At 33.5% G+C, this 15,596-nt stretch overlaps 1 pseudogene; it reads left to right on the top strand.

Moving 5' to 3' along the window:
- The first annotated feature begins 9,749 nt into the window (after positions 1 to 9,749).
- LOC122412412 (WD repeat-containing protein 3-like) lies at positions 9,750 to 11,767 on the top strand (annotated as a pseudogene).
- Positions 11,768 to 15,596: the final 3,829 nt, after the last annotated feature.

The raw sequence follows: 15,596 nt of genomic DNA, 5'->3' as shown, positions 1-15,596 counted from the left end.
TTTTTAGATTACCTTTGATCGATGCAGGGGTTTATTGAATCACAAAGTATTCCGCTCCTTTATCAAGAGACTCGGTAGAGTCTCGGGACAAGTACATTGACAGCCCTGTCGACTGCTGGCCCGAGACTCTCGCCGAGACTATACTTTCTCTGAATAAAACGATTCGCCGTGGTGGGGGTAAAATTGGCATGTGATTTTATTGAATTACGAAGCTTAGGAGCCATTTAGCAACTTGAAAATTGAAGTTTAAGCCAGTTGAGTAATTCTCTTTCGATTCTGCCCTAAATCAGCATAATCGGTGTTGTGATTGCTGAGAAAAAACTTTGCACGGGCTCAAGATTATGCAGAAGTTACCAACACATTCAAGAATATATGCGTCTGTATTTATAAACACCATCAAAGGCACTTTGATGCTCTCGAGTTTCTGATTCGTTGGATCTGACGACATCCATTTTTAGACGTTGTGATTGGTTGTTGAAATTAGTTGTCGATGATTGGAAATCTGACGTTAACTTCAGAACGTAGCACACGGCGCAGCACAGCTGGTAACAGCAGTCATAAATTCGACCCATATACATATATATATGTACAAACCATGTGTCAGTTTTTGATCGTATGAACAGAGTTTCGACATTACGAAGTGCGTGCGGGATCAATAAAAAAATAATTTTCGTCATCTAAAGAAGTGCATATTACTATTTATTTTGTTATTCGTGATATATTAAACCGGTATCAAATCGGCCGCGTAAATGTAATCTGTGATGTGTGTGTGAAAAAGAATATAAAAAATGCGCGATGCATATGTCAACGAAACTTTTCAAGATTTCATTATTTCGTTCGATTGGAAATAAGTGTTGACTGAAATAATCCTTCAATTAAACCAGATTACGAGAAATATTCTCCAGTGCGAATATATCGTCACTGGCGTGGTTATATATAATGTGTAAATAGGTTATACATACGAATAAATAGAACAAAAACACACGGAGTTGTTAGAATGATATTAGAAACTTTACTTGAATAAATGTTTTCTAATTTATTTCTCGTGTCATCATTATTTTTAAACATCCCCATATTTTGCTTGATATTCAGTTTGGCTCTGCTCTCTCCGATCCTTGTTTTCACGCCATCAGTTTTGCAGCGGATCGATTCATATTATTAATTCGTTCCCTAATATGTGTTCTATGATTTTCTACTCCTTCATGATGATTGTGGTAACATGATTCGAGAGGTTTCTAATCATGATCTTGAATTGCACATTTTGTAAATCAGATTTTCAAAAAAAAATCTGGTCTTGGTATAATGTGTAGTTATTCTTTTCCCATTAGGTCTGTCGAGTGATAAATTTGGAAACTTTTCCATAAAGCCTTTGGATGCTTTTTTTGCTAATGATATAAAAAGTCGTATCTTAGGAATGCGGTATGCAAACACAAATTTTGATAACAAAACTTATAGAATGACATGTATTTTGAGTATTTCCACTTTGCAAACTACAAATATGGAATTATTATAAAAGAAATTCATTCCGATAAGTCTACTGTTGCTCAGTTTTGGATGCGATCAAATATGATGCCTACCAACATCCCCAGAAACTTACAGAATTGCTGAACGCAATGTGCGCTATGTCATTTTAATGCAACATCATGACTTTTGACAACTTTTCATTATAATGCTGTAGATTCGGATCATTGAAATACTGCAAAAATCTGCAAACTATACAATTTAAATACTGTGCCATTCATTTTACATTTTGACTCTAACTGTAACATCTATATGAAGTAAAAAATTGATTATAAAAGTCTTCAGTTGCTCATTTATGAATAGAATTGAAATTGCTGTCTTCGAAGCTCATTGCGCAGATACATTGAACCGCAGCAGATACCTGCGAACTCTGAAATTTCTGTGGATATATATACATGCGACGGATCACCCCTTATCTTTGATTATGGTAATATGTAATGGAACTTGGTTCGGTAAGTTTTTAAGTGTTCCTTTTCAAATAGTATTGAAGTTTGTATGACTGATATACAGCGAATACATCCAAACTTTGACATTTCTGTGTTGCAGCATGTGTGCCAATCATTCAAATCATTTACTCCAACCGTATCAGGTAATCTAGAAAATTCATCACAAAAGTCTTCCGCTTTTCTAGTTACATCAATTTTCCTTTTTCTACTCCATTGTGAGTTTTCGAATTTCTAATTTCATTTCTGAATTGTCCTGAAATGGTTTTCCTCCAAAACCAATGCAGGTACCTTAAACGTCTTTGAATTCTGTTGCTTTGTTGAATAAAGTTCGCTTAGTTTTTTTTGCTGCTTTGAGTTCTGGCATAATAAATGTTACAAGTTTTCGGGTACGTTTTTTCAGCAACTATCAAACTGTGGATAATTGGACCTCAGCGGCCACTTGCAAACTTTGGAAATATATTTCATTGAGCCACGTTTTGGATGAAATGAAATCTCTAGATTCAGAATGCAAATACGACATTTTAAGTGGGCAAATCTGTTGGATTTTTCGTGTCTTGAATTTGATCTATCTTTCATTTGAATTTTGAAGAAAAGGGATAAATAAAATCTGTTCTATTAAGGAAATCTTTACATCAGTTCTTTCTTGGTATGAAGACTTGGAAAAAATCGCCAAAGGCCAAAGACAGACCTGTGACGAAATATTTCCAGTACAATTTTAACGAAAAATAGATCTTATTTCGTGGAAATCAACGTTATAGGCCGAAAATCATATTACGGACCACAACATGCATTTCTTCATGCTCTTGGGTTCCCAGTAGACAAAACATATTAGAAGACAAGGAGAAAAATCACCAAAATCCAAGACCAAACCAGTGTCTAAATATTTTCAGTACAATTTTGAAGAAAAATTGGTCTTTTACGTGGAAACCAACATTATAAACCGAAATTAATTTCTCGGGCCTCATCCCGGATTCCTCCATGCTGTTAAGTTCCTATTAGGCATAACATATTACAGTATAAGAGAAAAAATCGCCATAGTTCAAGGGCAGACTTGTGACGAAATATTTTCACTACAATTTTTACGAAAAATTGGTTTTCTATGGTGGAAACCAACTTTATACGCCGAACATCATACCCAGGGAAAATAAGGTTGTGAAAAGTACATTGATGATCCCTTATTTGCTGATAATTTCATGAAAAAGATTATCCCATAAAAAAATGTTCGTATGAGAATGGAATCTATAAAAATGTACTAAGCAAATAATTCATAGAAATTTAAACTAAAATCCTATAACCGTCATAACATAAATGAGGAACTTTTGAGAAAAAAGGCGTGATATCAAACCATAAACTTCCCCTTGGGAAAAAAAGGTTGGGACAAGTACATTGATGGTCTCTTGGTTCTGGATGACATAGAAAAAAGATTCAGAACCAGGAAAAAAATTCTATAGAAATAATAAACGAAAAATTGAAAAGTTCAAAAAAATACAACAATAAAAAACCATCAAAAAAAATTCTGTAAAGAAAAATAAAAATTTTCAAAAAAATTCATAAATATTGAACAAATTGAAAAATGTACTATCCAAGTTACATGCAGTATAAAAATGTATGATATCAATTAGAGGCCAAGTTTTTATTGATAATTTGGAATATTTATTGAACAAATCGGAAACTTTAATTGAAACTCATGATAATTATTTTCAAGAAAAAAGTTGATGAAAAAAAAGTCATAACGGAAGTTACGTGCTGTACTAAAATGTATTATATCAATTCGAGGTCAAGTATTTATCAGTTATTCGAAATATAATCTCCGGCGACAAATGAGCGTTGAGAATCCTTGTCGGGCTCACAACGTTTTATCAAAATTACTAAAAAATTAATGGAAATGAAATCATTAAAAATTCACATGAAAGTCATTCGTTACTTCAACAAGTTACACACTTTAAAGAATCGATTCCCTTCCGATTTTCAGGATCCCCTGGTATTATTCACAACATTCAACTTCGATTGGATCGGTACAAATTATGTTCAAATACGTCTTAAACGTACTTGTCCGGCCCATCACTTTTTATTCAAATTGCTCATTCGAAAACAAATCAAAAACAAAGTTAATGCATGTGTTAATATTAAGAAATAGTAATTCCCGAGAAAATAATTTTCCTTCGAATCGCTCTTGTCAAAATGAAACGAAAATGAAAGATAAAGTTGATTAATCTGTTTATATCATATGAAGTCAGAATTCACAACAAAATAATTTTTCTCCAAATTCCAGGAATCCACGTGTCGTACTCGACTAGTGGTATTTATCAAAATATGTACATGACTATAGAAAAAAAAACATTGCATGGCTGGGTAGGTTCGAAAATTTCTTGTAATGTGCCTGATTATTTCTCATTTTCATTGGTTCTTACCGAATGGTATGTGTTCACTGAAGAAAATGAGAAGTGGATATTGCTATACGAATTTGCGAACAATCAAGTTCAAATTACTTGGAGATGTTATTTTTATTTCTATCGATTTTATTATATTTGTCATTTTAGAGCAGCCCTGATTTGTTTTCGAATGAGCAATTTGAATAAAAAGTGATGGGCCGGACAAGTACGTTTAAGACGTATTTGAACATAATTTGTACCGATCCAATCGAAGTTGAATGTTGTGAATAATACCAGGGGATCCTGAAAATCGGAAGGGAATCGATTCTTTAAAGTGTGTAACTTGTTGAAGTAACGAATGACTTTCATGTGAATTTTTAATGATTTCATTTCCATTAATTTTTTAGTAATTTTGATAAAACGTTGTGAGCCCGACAAGGATTCTCAACGCTCATTTGTCGCCGGAGATTATATTTCGAATAACTGATAAATACTTGACCTCGAATTGATATAATACATTTTAGTACAGCACGTAACTTCCGTTATGACTTTTTTTTCATCAACTTTTTTCTTGAAAATAATTATCATGAGTTTCAATTAAAGTTTCCGATTTGTTCAATAAATATTCCAAATTATCAATAAAAACTTGGCCTCTAATTGATATCATACATTTTTATACTGCATGTAACTTGGATAGTACATTTTTCAATTTGTTCAATATTTATGAATTTTTTTGAAAATTTTTATTTTTCTTTACAGAATTTTTTTTGATGGTTTTTTATTGTTGTATTTTTTGGAACTTTTCAATTTTTCGTTTATTATTTCTATAGAATTTTTTTCCTGGTTCTGAATCTTTTTTCTATGTCATCCAGAACCAAGAGACCATCAATGTACTTGTCCCAACCTTTTTTTCCCAAGGGGAAGTTTATGGTTTTTATTACTGTAAAAGTATAAATGGAGTTAGATTTCCTTCAGAGAATATCACATATGAAAGAACAACCTCGATGAATTCCATAAAGTACTTCAGCTTCATGCATGAACGAATATAAATCAGAGATAGTATAGTCTCGATATGAGCCTCGGGTCAGTAAACGACAGGACTGTCAATATACTTATCCCGAGATTCTACCGAGTCTCGGGATGATGATATGAAAGTCGTAGTAATAATAAAAAGTAAGAAAACGTTCGAATCACTCATCATTCATTGTTTCACGATAGTGAAACAACGAAACTACGTTATTCTCTCTTTGAAATGACAAAAAATCAGTTTTGCATACCAAATAAAATGCGGAAACCGCTCGATTTAGAAATAGGGCATGCAAAAATAACGATAACTGAACACTCATGAATTATACAAACGAACATCGTGCACAACCTCGAATGCACAGTTATATATAAAACGAATAATGGAAGCTATAATATATACACACCTAGGAAACAAACTCGATTAATAACTTATAACTTATTCGCTCACTTGGTGCGTCTATATATAAATTAAAGAATTTCAAGAAATGAATTAAATAATTTTTAATCACGATAACGATCGGAAAATGTCCACACGAGATATTAACACGAGCCGTCAACACGAGTTATTATATATCAAAAAAATTAGTCATGACATGAATAAAACTATAGGGATGGTGCAAGTAGATTACCGCGCCGCTAGTGATGAAAAGTGAAAGTTTTTGAGGATCTATTATCATTATTATTTTATTATTATATATAAATAAAAAATAAATATAATAAATAAATATATATGAAAAATCACCGATATATATATATTAAATTATTATAATTCGATTTTAATCAAAGTATTGAAAGTAACCCCAAAAACTTATAATTTATGACACTAGAGCCGCCACGAGTACTTTCGACCTGCCCTCTATCGAATCTGCACCATCCCTATTCGCGGCTTCGGGGACACTTCATATATTAGTTTGGAGTTTTCCCGATAAAGGGCTATCTATCGAAAATGTACATGTAACATTGGATTGAAAAGAGTGTAAACTTTAATGCGTAAACAATTTTTCTATGGTTTTTTCTATGGTAATCCATAAACTATCTAAAACAGGATATTTCTGATCGTCTCTGTGTGCTTTGGTCTCGCCGAATTATGGTTATGATTTAGCGTTTATTTCAACCCGGGCACGCCCCTATTTTTGAATTTTCAATTTCTTTTTAACCCCATTTCCTTTAAAAATATTTTAAATTTAAGCATGAAAAATTGAAAAACATGTTCAATATCTAGGAACTCAAAATGTCGTGTAAACGCGTAGTCATGCACAATAGAAAGCAAATATGTTTTATCGTTTTTGTTCGTGTTATGGTTCAGATGGGAAGAATGTCAAAGAATGGAAGAGTGCAAGCGAGTGTGGGAGGAAGCGAGAAAGTAACACAGTGCAAGTAAGCGCGAGGTGTGCGAAAGAGTGTGAGAGAACCCTCAAGCATTTTTCCGTACTCTACCACACATGCTTTTTGAAGTAATTGAAGTAAAACTTCTATAGGCGCGCTGGGCTTGAGGGGTAAACTGGTGAAAATCTTGTTACGGAAGTGGGTAACGGAAGTGCTACGAAAAGTGTGAATGCGCATGCGCATGTACATTTTCGTTCTCTCTCACGCTCATTGCCATGGGCTCGTGTGATTGGGCGAGGCGAACGATAATTGAGAGAGAGATATACGTTGGTAGAGATAGAAATACCTAATACACAGTGTAGGCCCATCGTCCCCACTCTTACATTTATAGTCTTGAGCCCTGACTTGGAAGTATTGTACGAGCAAGAGAGAGAGAGAGAGAGTGATGCGCACGCACATTTTCTTTCTCTCTTTCTCTCATTTACGCAGTGTTAGTGCGTTAGCCTACTTTACACGACCATTGATAGAAGCCCTATAGGAGCAAGTAACAGAAATTTCGCGCGTATATTTTCTTTCTTTATTTTTCTCACTGCCAGTTCATGAAATATATTCATCTCAGTAAAGCGTATGTGAGTTTTGAGTTCAGTAGCTTCAAACGAACGATATGAAAGCCAAGCACGAAACAATAAAAATAAGTGATTTTATAACAATTTTTAAATTACAATAATTGTAACACTGTTTTACTGGAGAAAATAATCCTCTACGAAAAACCACAAGAATATCTTGTTTTTTATATACATATTCAAGTACACAGCTACTGAATATAATGTTATATGTCGAGATCTTTGAATTTCAACCCATAAATGACGTGACGGCTGTTGCTGCAGTACGACACACACCAATAATTCATGACGTATCATTCAACTTGATTGTTTTATACTTGATTTTTGAAGAATCTCAAAATAAAATAGCACTGTTTCTTTGTAAAAAAAGTCTGAACTTTACGAAAAAAATATCAAGAGACTCGGTAGAGTCTCGGGACAAGTACATTGACAGCCCTGTCGTCTGCTGGCCCGAGGCTCTCGCCGAGTATACTTTCTCTGAATAAAACGATTCGGCGTGGTGGGGGTAAAATTGGCAAGTGATTATATCGAATTACGAAGCACAGGAGCCTTTAGCAACTTGAAAATCGAAGTTTAAACCAATTAATAAATTCTCTTTCGATTGCGCCCAAAATCAGCATGATCGGTTGCGTAATTGCTGAGAAAAAACTTTGCACGGGCTCAAGATTATGCAAAAGTTACTGACACATCACGAGTTCGACGTATACATATACGCGTTTTGACGTAAGTTAGTGGTAGTAGAGTTGTATCTCAACGCATTCTGATTGGCTTACCCATCGCGTCTGACTCCGGTCGCCAACGAAGTCTTCAGATTAATCAATCGTTGCTCCAGCTAGACCAACAAACCATGAACGTAAAAAAATTGTTATAACAATCACATAACAATCACATCGGTTATTTTGTGATCATTAAACAAACGGAATTTTCCTATTTTTTTACGATAATGAAAGTTGTGGTTCCACAGTCGTGTGACAGTGAACAGTGATAGTTTTACTGAGTGCTCGAAATATAAACATTCACATCATTCAATTTTCGATCGTTAAAAAACGGAGTCTCTATATTTTTTTACGAAGTGTGGAATAAATCTTTTCATTTCTTTAATAAAAGCGGTGGTTTCACAGTCGTGTGACAGTGACAGTTTCACCGAGTGCTATCGAGATCGAAATCGAGTATTACTTTTATCACGGAAGATGAGTGAAAAAATACGTGTTCGTGTCAACGTAAAAAAAAACTACATAAAAAGTGTCAGTGAGATGAATAATATTCCGATTCCATCCCCATGCAATTAATTAAGAAATTCTGGTGAGTATTATTTCCTATTGTCAGCTCTCCTACATAACCTCGAATTCAATTCTATTATTGCAATATTTACGATTGTTTGCATTACGATTGTAATTAAAGGTTCCGACAGTTTAATATATTTCTGTCGTCTCATTTTTTATTGTTTCAATAATAATAAAATAAACAACCGCTTGGTTAGGATTCTGGTCAAAATGTTCGATGAAACAGCATCGGCTAACATTCTAACAATGCTTTTTGTTTTCAGAGGAATTCACAATCAAACAGACTCCGGTTCTTTCGGATGAAACGTCGGAGGCTACCAACTTGGCTGCCTCTCCGAACCAACGACATACTGCTGTTGATTATGTAGACGGCACAGTCAATACTTTTGATCTCATATCAGATCATATTAGTGTTTTCGTTGGACATAGATCAGAAATTTCAGCTCTGGCTTATGATGCACTTGGTTATTGACTAGCTTCAGAATCAAAAGTAAGTTTTGATGATTTTTTAATAGGATTCATAGTCAATTTATCAATAGATCTTTTATTTTCTCAATTTAAGCGCTGGTCATTAAGATTTTTGTCTGTGAGAAAGTTAGATAAAGAGCCATTTTCTGCTCATTATTGCAAGAAAAATTCAGAAAAATTTAATTTCCAAAATTTGCTCTAGGAGACAGACATAATTGTACGGGACGTAGTGGCTGAAACCGGAGTTTGCTGTTTGACAGGTCACAGGGGTTTGATAACACAACTCGCATTAATGCATAAACAAAATATTATTGTCAGTTCAAGCAAAGACATGTTTTTCCAATTTTGGGATTTGGATACAGAGCACAATTTCCAAACTCTCATTTGTCATGAGTCAGAATTGGGGTTAACTCTTGAGAAACTTGATCAGTATCTTATTACTGAATCGAATATGGAAAATATTTTTTGCCGATGGTGGTGACAAAAGTATAGCCAATGGAATGAAAGGTTTAAATATTTATGCCGAGGATGATGTGAGCGATGCGGTAAGAATTTTATATCCCATCACTTTTTTTCTTAGTGTTCAATTACAAGTTGGGAAAATATTTTTTGTCGATGGTGGTGAAAAAAATATAGTCAATGGATTGGAAGGTTTAAATATTAATTCTGAGGATGATGTGAACGATGAGGTAAGAATTTTATATACTATCACTTTTTTTCATATCAATTCCAAGTATGGAAAATATTTTTTGTCGATGGTGGTAACAAAAGTATAGCCAATGAATTGGAAGGTTCAAATATTCATTCTGAGAGTGATGTGAACGATGTAGTAAGAATTCAAAATCACACCACTTTTCTTCATAGTATTCAAATAAATTAATCGTTTTTTTATTTTTCTTTGTCCATGTGTGTGTCCAGGTGTGATAAAATCGGCAGTATCTTGAGAGCTGGGAAAGGACGTGTCATTTCCTTGTTTAGACGCAACTTGAACAATCGTCGGCTAACATTGCATAGAAAATACTATCGAATTGATTCATTTTATACCCGACAATGAGGTCAAAGTTGAAGTTGCTAAAAGATTGAAGAGACAAAAACGCAAAGCAAAGTAAGTCATCATTAAAAATATTAATAACAGTATCTCATTTCTTTCAGAGTTTAGAAAAAAAATTTTTATAAAAATTAAATAAAATGAAGTTGAGAATTTTTAAAAATACAGTAAATTTCTACGTTTCAGGGGAAAAAAATCACGAGGAATTCATCCTGGAAGAAGGTTCATTTCTTAAAAACGAAGTGAAACGTCTCGCGGTCACTAAAGCCGCGTAGAAAGCCAAAGCAATGGATTTGGTATTGAGCAATGGTGGTGAAGCTCGGTTTAGCCAATTTCCAAGAAAAAAGTTCATGTTCGGTAGAAACTTGAAAGAAATAATATGAAAGATTTGTATCGGCGTGAACATTAATACTTCGAAATTACATTCTATAATCCTCAAAGACAAAGATCGAGAAGCCGAAGTCTTGAGTATGATATCTGCACAAGGACATCGTATAGACGTGAGAGCAATTTGTTTATTTTAATTCTGATAATTTGGCGTTCGCAACAGCTAGTAGAGATTCTGTTAAATTGTGGAACATTTAAATAAGCATTCGATAAGCCTGTATAAATTCATTTTATTAGCGCAGTTTAAACCCATTTATTTTCTTGAAATTACGAATTTAATAAGGTAATAGAAATTTCGATGAAAACTCTGACAAAAATAAATGAGAGTGAAAATTACCGGGTACAAAAAGAAAAGTTATGAATGAAAATCATGTGAAAAAAATAATTAACATTTTTCAGACCATCTTTAACGTGTCTAAGAACGGTCGAATGTGGCTACGCGTTGACAGTGACGTTCATGCCCAGTGATAGACATTTGATAGTGGGTTTAAAGAATGGAAAAATGTTGGTCATCGACATCGCCTTGGGTGACGTTTTGGAAGAAATTCAAGCCCATACGAAAGAATTGTGGAGCGTCATATTAACCTAGATATGGTAAATTGAATAATTATTACTCATAATTTAATCAATAGTTCATTGTCAACACTCTCAAATTGTCTCTCAAAGATTAAAAACCGTATCATTTTGTTTTTACAGGGATTTTGACGGAACTATTCTGCTTTTGCCGTATTCAGCAGTTTGTGAGATCTTGCAGGCACTTCCAAAATTATTGTGGGGCGAATCATAAATAAAATTGTGTGTGAAACTAGCACTCAGGCTCGTTCACGTTTGTCACGGTACCATCATCACGAATGCTCTGCTTTTACCAGTCTTGGAAGAAGTCAGAAATATGGGTATAAAAAGCATTACGTATTTCAGGGTAAAAATGTTGCCTGTGATTAACAAATATTCATTCACTTTTGACTTTCCCTTAAATTCCGCTTTTAACCGAAAAACGTTGACCGAAATTCGTACTTTTTTTTCTGACGTAAAATTTGTTTTTTCTTATTACAAAATAGCAACATTTCTTTCATCACAAAGTTATTCCACTCTCATTAACGTGATAGATTTTTTTTTGTCATTTTTCTCGTATTTTTTGTTGAGGATAAATCGTGTCTTATAATACCTAATTTTTTTTTAAATGAAATTCCAGTGCCCCCACTGATTGCATTAATAACCGATGAATACATTGAGGATTTTTATTCTCTTATGGTGGAGGCTGTGAGGTAATATCTGCGTAACAAGGAGTGATTGTCGAAAATTGGAAATTATTTGAAAGTAGCAAAACAAAGAGAATTCGAATTCGAAGTAAACGATGGCCATAATACAGGAAAATTTCGTAAAACTGAGTGCATCAACGAAAACAAATCATGAAGACTTTGGAATCTTCAAAACAAACGGTGAAAATCGAGTTGGAATTAATGAAAAGGCTTTTTCGGCAGAAAACGTGATTTTCTTGATATTCCTCCGTTTAACTTCTTATTATAATGTATATTTGTATTTCAATATTTTACTGCATTGCCAATGCGTATTTAGATTCAAATTGTGGATACATCAAAGAAGTGTTACAAGTATAAGTTTCTTACAGAAATCTATTGTACCATTTAGATACACCAATTAAAATACTCTGGCATGTAGTCGGGAATTCGATAATTATTCGTTCGAATGTAGTAAGTTTTCCGACTTCAACGCAGTTACTTTTTCATTTAACCGAGCAAAATCCTCAGTTTCGTTCACTGCCTGCTATCTATTGCGATAGACGATTTTCGAAATAAAAATCAGCATTATCGAAACAGGAGCAATTGCATTGGGTAGGCGATTTATGTACGTACATCTATGGCGTTGGTCACAAGTTGTCCCACAGGGTCTTGACTTGAATATGTCACGAACTTGGATAATAATAATTATTATTATTATGATGATGAGAATTACTGTTTCGTTATATTAGAAGAATCAAAAAAATAAATTTTTATTCTTCTCGAAACACCAATGAGTTCAATTTATATATTATTTATTTTTATTATTCTACATGAATAAAGACTAAGCGAAAAAATAACGTATAGAAAGAATGGGTTAATAATTTTCGAACACAGTAAATTTTATTCAACAACTCATGCGTGACTACGCAAAATGAGTACATGATTGTTTTCATATAGAAATTTGAAATCCCTTGTAGTCAATCTCATGAAAAAGTAGATTTATTTCTTTCAAGTTACTCATTGAAATAAATTCATTTAATTATACAAAGAATCACAAACTTGGATAATAATTATAATAATAATAATGATGATGATGAGAATTGCTGTTTCGTTATATTTTTCCATATATTCTCCAGTCTTGCTATCAACAGAAATACATATTCGGATTACTGTTATTTTCAATACTCTTTTTTGACGCACTTTGACTCACATAATTACGAAATTTGTCTCCCAAATATTTGTCCCGATACGGATTTTACTTATTTTGCTGCATGAAAACTCAGACTCTTCGCAACATCTGTATTGACTATCACGGCTGGTGACGTTTCGCCTACCGGAAGTTTGTTTGTAATGCTATATACTGATAGATACCACCCTCTACATCAAGTAGTCTTATTCAGTTACTGATTCATCAATCGAATTGCTTTTGAAAACGTTACCATCGTTTGGTAACAAGGACTCGGCAGGAATTTTCCTTTTTCACTCAGTCACGTTTATTCTCTTCCATTATTGTTAATTGATATTTCATTCATTTCACTTTCACAACGTTGCTTTTTTACTTTTAAGGAATTAATGCCGTTCATAAGGATTTAAAACCATAGTATAAAAATAAAAATCAAATATCTCATTAAATCAAAAGTATAGATGTAGCTGACTGTTCGGAAATATATTTCAAAATATTATCAAATGAATATTTAAATTGAATGATTAAAAATTACGAATTAATAACAATCAGTATAATCTTGACTAAGAACTAAGACAACACGGGATAGGGAGATTAAAAAATTGTGAAAATAGAAGATTTAAACTTTGTTTTTATATATTTTTTTTATTTTCTGTTTTGCAAACTAGGACATTTCATGAAGAGCCTAAAACAGATAAGAAAAAAACAATGAGAATTTTAAGCAAATAATTTTCATTTACAAAAAATAACATTGTGTACGTATGTGTTCACCAATGTTAATTATTTTCTCACCTCGTCCTCGACCTCCACGACCACGCCACTGGTGTCCGCGGTAACGTTGCGCGATTATTTCGCTCGTTCGCTCGTTGAGGCGGGCAAGAAAATCAATTTTTTTATTTTGCCGCACCCGCCAGCCAGCTCTTGTGTTCCGTTCTAAAATTGACAACAAAATTTTTTAATAGATTTTAGAAGAGAAACAAAAGTAATTTTAACCTGACATAAACTGCCCAATGAATATAATAAAAATTATATAACGAATAGAAAGCAAAGACCGATATAGGAAACTAGAAGTTTCTTTGCTTGATGTATAATCGACACAATGATAACATAACAAGTACTATGTTATATTGAACCAAATGTGCCCTACAAAAATGTACAAGCATCTTGGTTTTCATTTTGGGTATAGCGCAAGCATCGTAGAGGGTACTTCGCAGTAAAAAGGTCAAACCGAACAGTATATCGCAATGCCTTAAATGGAAAATCAAGATTTACTATTTCGGGTTTATCATGAAAATAGCATGAGAGAGTTTACGCTAAGTTTAAAATGTACAAATTGATGTTTCTCCGCTTAGTGTGAATACAAAGAAGAAAGCAACACAAAACTAACTGAAAGTGATTAGTACTATGGTCCATTGCGTTAAGTGTACCCTACTCAATTAGATGAGCACCTTAGTTTTCTATTTTTTAGGTAGTGTAAGCATCATAGAGGCTGCTTCCCAATAAAATAGAGCCGAAGTGAATAGGTTGTACCGCAGTCTTGACTGTATAACAAGCGGGCATGTCACACCATGTCCAGGTATGTTCTTATGGAAAGGATGGTTTATCATGTTGACGCTGAGACTAAAGTACCATAGATGCATTCTAATCAATGGAAGCATTTTTGGTGCAGTGCAATACTGTGCTCACTTCTCATAATTGGTATTGTCTTGTACTGTGCTCGATTATGTACTAGAATCGATTATATATCTTTTCACTTACTATTTTTTTTTTCTCAGGCTCCTCATTGTTGAGCTGCTCCTGATGCTGTTGCTGTATTGGGGCTCCAGCACGTGCCTCGTCCTCGCCGCCGTTTATTATAATATTTTCGGCCATTTTTCTCGTTGTAATGATCTAGAATGATAATATTTTTCTTTATGAAAATTCATGTAATAACGCTACCGAATTCGAATTATTAAATTTGTTCAAATCCAACAAAGGTTACTTACGTCTTAACTGGTCCGTTGATTTCGAAAAAGTGAAACCGTCGGGTAAGTGTTTCTTTGATAGGAGTGTGAATTATGGAATTTCTTCTCCCCAGATGGCACTGTGTACAATTTTCACTTTGCCGGGGATGTTACATTCTCGTTAAACCATTAAAGATCAATGAATAGAGCTTTATAGTTTTTAAATAAATGATATATGTTTACATTTAGTTTTCATCATCATCATCATATATAGATATAAAAATGTTTAACAGTTATTCTGATACACGCCGTGGAAGACGCTAAAACTCGTTCGTATTAACTTGACGTTCAACATTTTTCATTTTTCTCTATTTTCCGATCTTTTCTTCATTTTGCTATAGTGGTATAGTGTTCGAATTTTTTGATTTATTTCTCATGGAGGCGTGGCTGAAATTATATAATCAAAAAGAAGTCGAAAAACAATTTCCGACTATTTTCTTTATCTAGCTGACGAACCCATCTTTGTCCACGTCACTGTCTATTGAAAAAAAACTTGACTGAAATTTATTTGAGATAAATATTTATTTATTGCGATGAAAATTTGTTTGTCATAAAGATTCATATTTTTCCAATGTCCTTAGAAATATCAGGACCTGAATTATCTCAACTGTATAATCGCACTATATATGTGTAGAATATCTTGGTAATGATTCCAACGCCCGCCGCTTAGGG

Source organism: Venturia canescens, chromosome 6 (genome assembly GCF_019457755.1).
Source record: "Venturia canescens isolate UGA chromosome 6, ASM1945775v1, whole genome shotgun sequence".
Classification (NCBI taxonomy): Eukaryota; Metazoa; Arthropoda; class Insecta; order Hymenoptera; family Ichneumonidae; genus Venturia; species Venturia canescens.
This window is presented reverse-complemented; position numbering and strand designations above follow the sequence as displayed.